Source organism: Penaeus chinensis, chromosome 4, assembly GCF_019202785.1.
Source record: "Penaeus chinensis breed Huanghai No. 1 chromosome 4, ASM1920278v2, whole genome shotgun sequence".
Taxonomy (NCBI): domain Eukaryota; kingdom Metazoa; phylum Arthropoda; class Malacostraca; order Decapoda; family Penaeidae; genus Penaeus; species Penaeus chinensis.
The window spans coordinates 16,629,832-16,637,555 of record NC_061822.1 but is presented as its reverse complement, the minus strand read 5'-3'; the positions used below and the strand labels follow the sequence as shown (position 1 = coordinate 16,637,555).

General features: G+C 46.6%; 1 long non-coding RNA gene across 1 annotated transcript in view; it reads right to left on the bottom strand.

Annotated features, from left to right (window-relative positions):
• The window catches only part of LOC125025143, a 58,181-nt gene that overhangs the window by 3,858 nt on the left and 46,599 nt on the right, over positions 1 to 7,724 (bottom strand). The window contains exon 2 of the long non-coding RNA XR_007114885.1: positions 4,419 to 4,611. This is a non-coding gene — a long non-coding RNA (uncharacterized LOC125025143). The remainder of the gene's footprint in view (positions 1 to 4,418; positions 4,612 to 7,724) is intronic.

Here is a 7,724-nt window from a genome sequence, read left to right as displayed (position 1 = left end):
TCCCTCTCCACATACCCGCACGGAATGAGGAAAATACCTTTACACACAACAAGCCCACAAACCACCAAGACGTCAAAACTCCCCGAGGAAGGAAAAAATAATCAAAACCTAAAAAGAGGCCAGGTAAATACAGCTGCGCATGTCCCTGTTTTATAAATAGCTCCCTTCCATCCGTCGCTGCCTATCCCGTCCCTATCCGGCTCGAAAGCACGGCGTTTTCTTAACACCCTTCGACGGCCGCTTGATCAGCCGGGTAAAAAAAAAATTATAATATTTTTAGAAACGAAAAAGAGAGAGACGGGGGGGGGGGAGGGGTCACGCTTAAAAAAATAAAATCGCCGTTGGAGGGTTCATCATACGTGATTTTTTTCGTTTCTTTCCGAGTAAAACACCTATTTTTTATATTTTTTACCTTAAAAGAAGCCACAAAAACTATTGGGGTGTTAAACCACGCTTAAAAAAAAAGGTGATTATTGTTTATCATTCCTTTTCTTTTACTTTCAACTTAAGTGGGACGGGGAAAAAATCTTTCTTTTTACCCTGTGACATTTCGCCTTTTTTTTTCTTCCGTCGACGAAAAATTATCGAGACGAATAGCGAACGTCATGACTCCTCCGGCTTGACACTCTAGACACAACTTTCATCGGATGCACTAAATACCCCGATTCGCTCACCTGCTCGCGTCGCCTCCGCCTCCGTCAAAATTCCTCTTGTTTTTGCGTGTTGTTGTTGCTGTTGTTTTTGTTGTCAGAGGTGATGTCCCGTGGTTTACTTAAAAAATACTACTAATACTAACAATAACAACTGCAAAAACAAAAACAACTGCAATAACAATAATAATGATAAAATGAATAAATAAAAACTAGAATGGATATTTTATATTTCCTCTGTTAACACTTGCATTCGTAACGAAGGTCATTAGAATTAGCCCCATAGGAAGCTAATTGCCAAAATCTCTTGCAATGAAAACGAAAGACATCTCATAAATCGGGAAGAACAATAATTAAGACAAAACAGAATTTTAAAAAAGGAAAGAAAATAAAGGCGACACGGAACGAGAAGAACAAGTTAAGAAAATGGAATTAATGCGTTAAAACAAAGAGAAATATAGAAAGCAAGAAAGGAAGACAAAAAGAGGGAGAAAAAAAAACGAATGATGAAAGAAAGAATTAAATTCTCTCGCAAAGTTACAATAATCATTATCATTTCTGTTACCCTTTTTTTTTTTTTTTTTTTTTTTGCCTTTAAGCGAATTATTACGTTTATGTAAATCCAGGAGGCATCTTATCAGCGCACATGTGGTTTGTGTGGCCTCGATATGCTCCCTTGCCCCCCCTCTCCCCTCTTCTCCCTCTCCCACCCCCTCGACACCCATCACTACCCCTCCCCAATGCTATCCTATCTGGCCTCTCCCCATCGACATCCCCCTCTTCCCCCTCACCATCGATATCACCTCCCCCCCTCGCGACACTCCCTCTGCCCTCTGCCTATCGATTACCCCTCTTCTCCTCCTCCCCTCTGCCCTCGTTATTAACTTTTCACCCATCCCTAGATACCCCCTCTATCCCCCATATACATTTATATATATATACATACATACATACATACATACATACATACATACATACATACATACACACATACATACACACACACACACACACACACACACACACACACACACACACACACACACACAAACACACACACACACAAACACAAACACAAACACACAGTATCTCTCTGCCCCACCCTCACCCCCTAAATATCTACCTGCCCCCTTTTGCTCCCTGAAAAACCTCCCTCCCCGTGTCCCCCTCTGCCCTTCTCGTCCCCCTACCTCCCCCTTCTATGCCCCCCCTCCTCCCTCTCATCACCTCTTCGACTCCGCAGCATTGATGATGATGATGCCAGGAGACGCGGCGATGCAAGTGTGCACGAACACTTTTGAACACTTGTCGCCTGGATTCAGAGCACACGCACGCGAAATTCCCTAATGAGTATTTTGAGGCTTGTCATTAATCTTTAAAAGGGGCGGGGAGTAGATTAGTTTGTGACCCCCCCCCCCCCCCGCTCTCTCTCTCTCTCTCTCTCTCTCTCTCTCTCTCTCTCTCTCTCTCTCTCTCTCTCTCTCAATTTTCTCTCTCTCTCTCTCAATTCTCTCTCCCTCTCCTTCATCCCCCTTCTCCCTTCCTCTCCCTCTCGCCCCTCTCTCTTCCTCTCTCCCCCCTTCTCTCTTCCTCTCCCTCTCCCTCTCCCCACTATCTCTCCCTCTCCCTCTCCCCCTCTATCTCCCTTTCCCTCTTCCTCTCCCTCTCCCCCTCTCTCCTTCTCCCACTCTCATCCCCTCTCTCTTCCTCCCTCTCCCCCTCCCCCTCCCCTAGGTCGTGATTATCATAATAAATAATATAACACATCATCGTTAATGACAAGAGCAAAGTAAGGGAAATAGTTAACGAAAAAGTGCCTGCCTGCAACATGTATTCATATCATTAGTACTATTTGATTTGCATCAGCTGTAGCCTTCCTCATAATGATGATGATGATGATGATGATGATAAGGATGATGATGATAAGGATGATGATGATAAGGATGATGATGATGATGATGATGATGATGATGATGATGATGATGATGATGATGATGATGATGATGATGATGACGATGACGATGATGATGATAACAACAACAACAATAGTGGTGATAATTACAGTACCAATGATAATGATAGTAGTGATGATAATAATAATAATAACTACGATAGCAATGGCAAAAATATAATAATAACAATAATAAAATAATAAAATAATAACAATATTATATAATAACAATAATAATAACAATAATAATATATAATAATAATACAAATAATCATATATAATAATAATAACAATAATAATAAAAATAATAATAATCAAGAAAATCAAAACAAACCCTTATCCTTCCGACTCCCCCATCCCCTCTCTTCTCTCCTCTCCCTTCTTATCTCCCCATTCCCCCTCTTTCGTCTTTTCTCTCCCCTCCCTCCTTCCCCTCCCCCTCTCTCTCCCTCCCCCCCCCCCCCCATCCCATGCTTCAACTTCCCCCTGTCAAACGGGACGAGTTTGAGAACCCGACCCTATTTGACCTCCCTCACTTGACCCTGGGCTCGTGCTCCAGAGAACAAATCGGTCGACTCACTCGGTTCGCCTCTGACCTGACATCTCCCTCCCCCCCCCCTCCCCCTCGCCCTCACACCTGATCCAGCTGACCTCCTGCTCCCTTGATGACATGCCTACCTCTCCTAGTAGGTGTTGTTAAAATTCGTGTTGGAAGAGGAAATCATGACTAAATTTGGGGAAGGAGAGAGAGTGCGTGTTCGGATTTTTTTTTCTTTTTAGAGGTGGTGGTCGCGAGGAAAAAAATGGGAAGGAAGAGGAAGAGGAAGAGAAGAAGAAGAAGAAGAAGAAGAAGAAGAAGAAGAAGAAGAAGAAGAAGAAGAAGAAGAGGAAGGCGGAAGAGGTGGAGGAGGAGATGGAGGAGGAGGAGGAAGAGGAGGAAGAGGAGGAGAGGAGGAGGAGGAGGAGGAGGAGGAGAGGAGGAGGAGGAGGAGGAGGAGGAGGAGGAGAGGAGAGGAAGAGGAGGAGGAGGAAGAAAAGAAGAAATGGAGAAGAAAAGAAGAAGAAATGGAGAAGCAAAGGCAGCACAAAATAAAGTTCAGGAAGAGAACGTGACACAATCCAAGTGGAAACGAGGGCGCGGCGAAAGAAAACGTAAAAAAGAGAGAGACCGGCCCGCACCAGAGCAAGAGAATTTTAAAACCAAAACCTCGAAGAGAAACAAAGGGCGATAAAGACTCCAAACCGCTGTGACTGACGAGACTCCGCCCATTGAAAGGAGCTGGCGATTATTTCCGCGATCGTCCTTTGGCCAAGTCTATCCGTGTTTACATTTTGCACCATCAAATAACTTAAAATAATTAACCCCCTCGCAAAAAAAAAAAAAAAAAAAAAAGCCCAGAAGCCTAGAAAGAACAAGTAAAAAAAGAAAGAAAAAAGAGGAAACTAAAATAACACAGACGTGATAAGAACCGACTTCAGGGCAACCAAACCGACATCCAGAAAGGTGTCACAGGAGGACCCGGAGAAACTAACATGGTGAATCAAACCTCTCGCAACCAAGGGGGGGGGGGGGGGAAACCCAAGTTTCCTCAGTTCTTTTTCCAACACTCCAACACTTTCGACGCGCTGGTGGCTAATTAAAAAAAGAAAAAAAAGAAAGAAAGAAAGAAATAAAGAAAAAAAAAATTACCAGCCGTTATTCTACGGGCTCGCCCCCCGACCATACATGACAGCAGCACTCGTACCCGGCGGAGAAATTTGTACCCAAGCCTAACAGGGCCCCGACAAGACCACGCGAGAGAGAAGGTGTCACTGACCTGTTAACTAGACGGAGCGAGTTGGCCCTCGCAGGCCGTGACGTCACCGGCTGGGGCGGCGTCGGAGATGGTCCTGGCAGCCGACGGACGACTCGCTAGCAGGAGCCTGTTCGCAAAGCCTTCGAATTACGGGCGCTCGGATTATCACGCAGCCGCTACACCTGAGTCTTCCTCATGATGCCGGCTGATGATCCTGGAAGGAGAGGACGTTGGGCATGAAGGAGTGACGCATGTAACGGTTAACAGCATTCTTACATATAATCATTATGCACTGGCTCTTAACTGACCGTTAGTCGAAACACAGGCAAACACGCGAACAAACAAACACATACAAATACAGGTATGCATGCACACACACACACACACACACACACACACACACACACACACATACACACACACACACACACACACACACACTCACACTCACACTCACACTCATACTCACACAAATACTCACTCACACACACACACACACACACACACACACACACACACACACACACACACACACACACACACACACACGTGTGTGTGTGTCTACATACATACATACAGACAGACACACAGGTACATACGACGTCAATCAATGCAGAAAAAGTCACCGCATGGATACAACCGCTGCGTCTATATATATCCCAGTATCCTTGCGATGGGAACTCTTGTGCAACTTTAAGAGGTGGAAAGAGGTGGAGGAGGAGGGTAAAGGAGGGGCGAAGAGAAGGAAAAGAAAGGGCGAAGAGAAGGAAAAGAAAGGGGCGAAGAGAAGGAAAATAAAGGGGCGAAGAGAAGGAAAAGAAAGGGGGCGAAAGACGAGAAAAGGAAGGGGGCGGAAGAGGAGAAAAGGAAGGGGCGGAAGAGGAGTAAAGGAAGGAGGGAAGAGGAGAAAATGAAGGGGGAAGAGGAAGAAAGGAAGGGGGAAGAGGAGGAACGGAAGGGTGGGAAGAAGAGGGAAGGAAGAAGGCAGAAGAGAAGGATAGGAAGGGGGCGAAAGAGGAGGAAATGGAGGGAAGGAAGGGGCGAGAGAGGGGGGACGAGGGGGGAGGGATGGAAGGGAGCGGAAGAGGAGGCAAGGAAGGGGGGGGGAGGGGAGGATGGGGACAGAAGAGAAGAATAGGAAGGGGGCGGAAGAAAAGAGAAGGAAGGGGCGGCAAAGATTATGCATAAATAAAGGGTGGGATAACAAAGAAGAGACGAAGGTGGAAAAGTAGAAGAAGGAAAATAAACAACAGAATAACTATCCATAACGCCTTCTTGCTACATCTCTGCATATCCTTAAACATCAACAAAAACATACAGACACACAATACCACATAAACAGCAACAGCAACAACAAAAAACAACAACAACGACGACAGCACACCTAAACCTCTCAGACTAATAAATCCTTCTCCACTGCCATAAAAAAATATATATTTATTTAACTGAAACACCCGAACACTTGTCTAACAGATTCTCCGCAGCTTTCCGAGCACTATCTCAACAATCGCCCCCTAATTACCATTAAGCGCTAAATGACCTCACCCCCCCCCCCCTTTGAGCTAGTTACTCTACTCCCATTACATCTCTGATAAGCGTTATCATTATTATCATTCTGTCTCCTGTTACTTTCTTCTTATCCCCCTTCCCATCCACTCTTGCTGTCTGTCTGTCGATGAACACACGCACGCACACACAGGTAGGCTCTGTCTCTCTGTTTGTGTTTGTGTTTGTGTTTGTGTTTGTGTTGTGTGTGTGTGTGTGTGTGTGTGTGTGTGTGTGTGTGTGTGTGTGTGTGTGTGTGTGTGTGTGTGTGTGTGTGTGTGTGTCTATCGTCTCTGTCTATCTATCTGCTCTCTCCTTTCATTTTACATTTTCTCTCTTCTTTTTCTCTTCATCCACAAGATAATACCCAAGGATAGCGACACAAGAGAGAGAGAGAGAGAGAGAGAGAGAGAGAGAGAGAGAGAGAGAGAGAGAGAGAGAGAGAGAGAGAGAGAGAGAGAGAGAGAGAGAGGGGGGGGGAGGGAGAGAGAGAGGGGGAGGGAGAGGGAGAGGGAGAGGGAGAGGGAGAGGGAGAGGGAGAGGGAGAGAGGGAGTGGGAGAAAAAGAGAAAGAAAAAGAGAAAGAGAGAGAGAGAGACTCAGTCGCAAACGCATTTCGAAAGATGTTATATTAGCATAAAAATGAAAGTTGACACGTAGAGAGCGGAGCGGGTCTGGCGGCGGCGCTGGGCCAAACGCAGCGCCGAACTCTCGAGGCAGCGGCCGAGGCGGAGGCGGCGGCGGCAGAAAGTTGGCGAAACCTTGGAGAGAAAGTCGCAGGTTTTACCTCAAGACTCTCACATTTCTTGCTATCGGAGCCTCCTCGTGCATTCCCTCTCTCCCTCCCCTCCCTCCCATCCCTGCCTTCCCGTTCTCTCTCTTTCCCTCCCCCCCTTCCTCCCCTTCCTTTCTTCCTGCATCCCTCCCTCCCTTCCTCCCTTCCTGCATCCCTCCCTCCCTTTCTCCCCTCCCTGCCTTCCCGCTCTCTCTCTTTCCCTCCCTCCCTTTCTCCCTTCCTCCTTGCCTTCTCGTTCTCCCTCTTTCCCTCCCTTCCTTCCCTCCCTCCCTCCCATTCTACCTCTCTTCCTTCCCTGTCTTCCCTCTCTCCCTCCTTCCCTTTCGCTCACCCCCCCCCCCACCCCCATCCTGCCTTATTTCCTATCTTTTTTCAACTCACTCTCTCCCCGTCGCCATTGTCTTCCTTGTCTCGATCAAGAGTTGTGTTCGTCAACTTCGACCCATTTTTTCTATCTTCATGAATCTTCTCTCGCTCTCTCTCTCTCTCTCTCTCTCTCTCTCTCTCTCTCTCTCTCTCTCTCTCTCTCTCTCTCTCTCTCTCTCTCTCTCTCTCTCTCACTCTCTCTCTCACTCTTTCTCTCTCTTTCTGTCTCTCTCTCTTTCTGTCTCTCTCTCTTTCTGTCTCTCTCTCTCTCTGTCTCTCTCTCTCTCTCTCTCTGTCTCTCTCTCTCTCTCTCTCTGTCTCTCTCTCTCTCTCTCTCTCTCTCTCTGTCTCTCTCTCTCTCTCTCTTTGTCTCTCTCTCTCTCTCTCTCTGTCTCTCTCTCTCTCTCTCTCTCTGTCTCTCTCTCTCTCTCTCTCTGTCTCTCTCTCTCTCTCTCTCTCTCTGTCTCTCTCTCTCTCTCTCTCTCTGTCTCTCTCTCTCTCTCTCTCTGTCTCTCTCTCTCTCTCTCTCTGTCTCTCTCTCTCTCTCTCTTCCCTTCTCTCTCTCTCTTTTTTCTCTCTCTCTCTTCCTTTCTCTCCCTTTCTTCCTTTCTCTCTCACCCC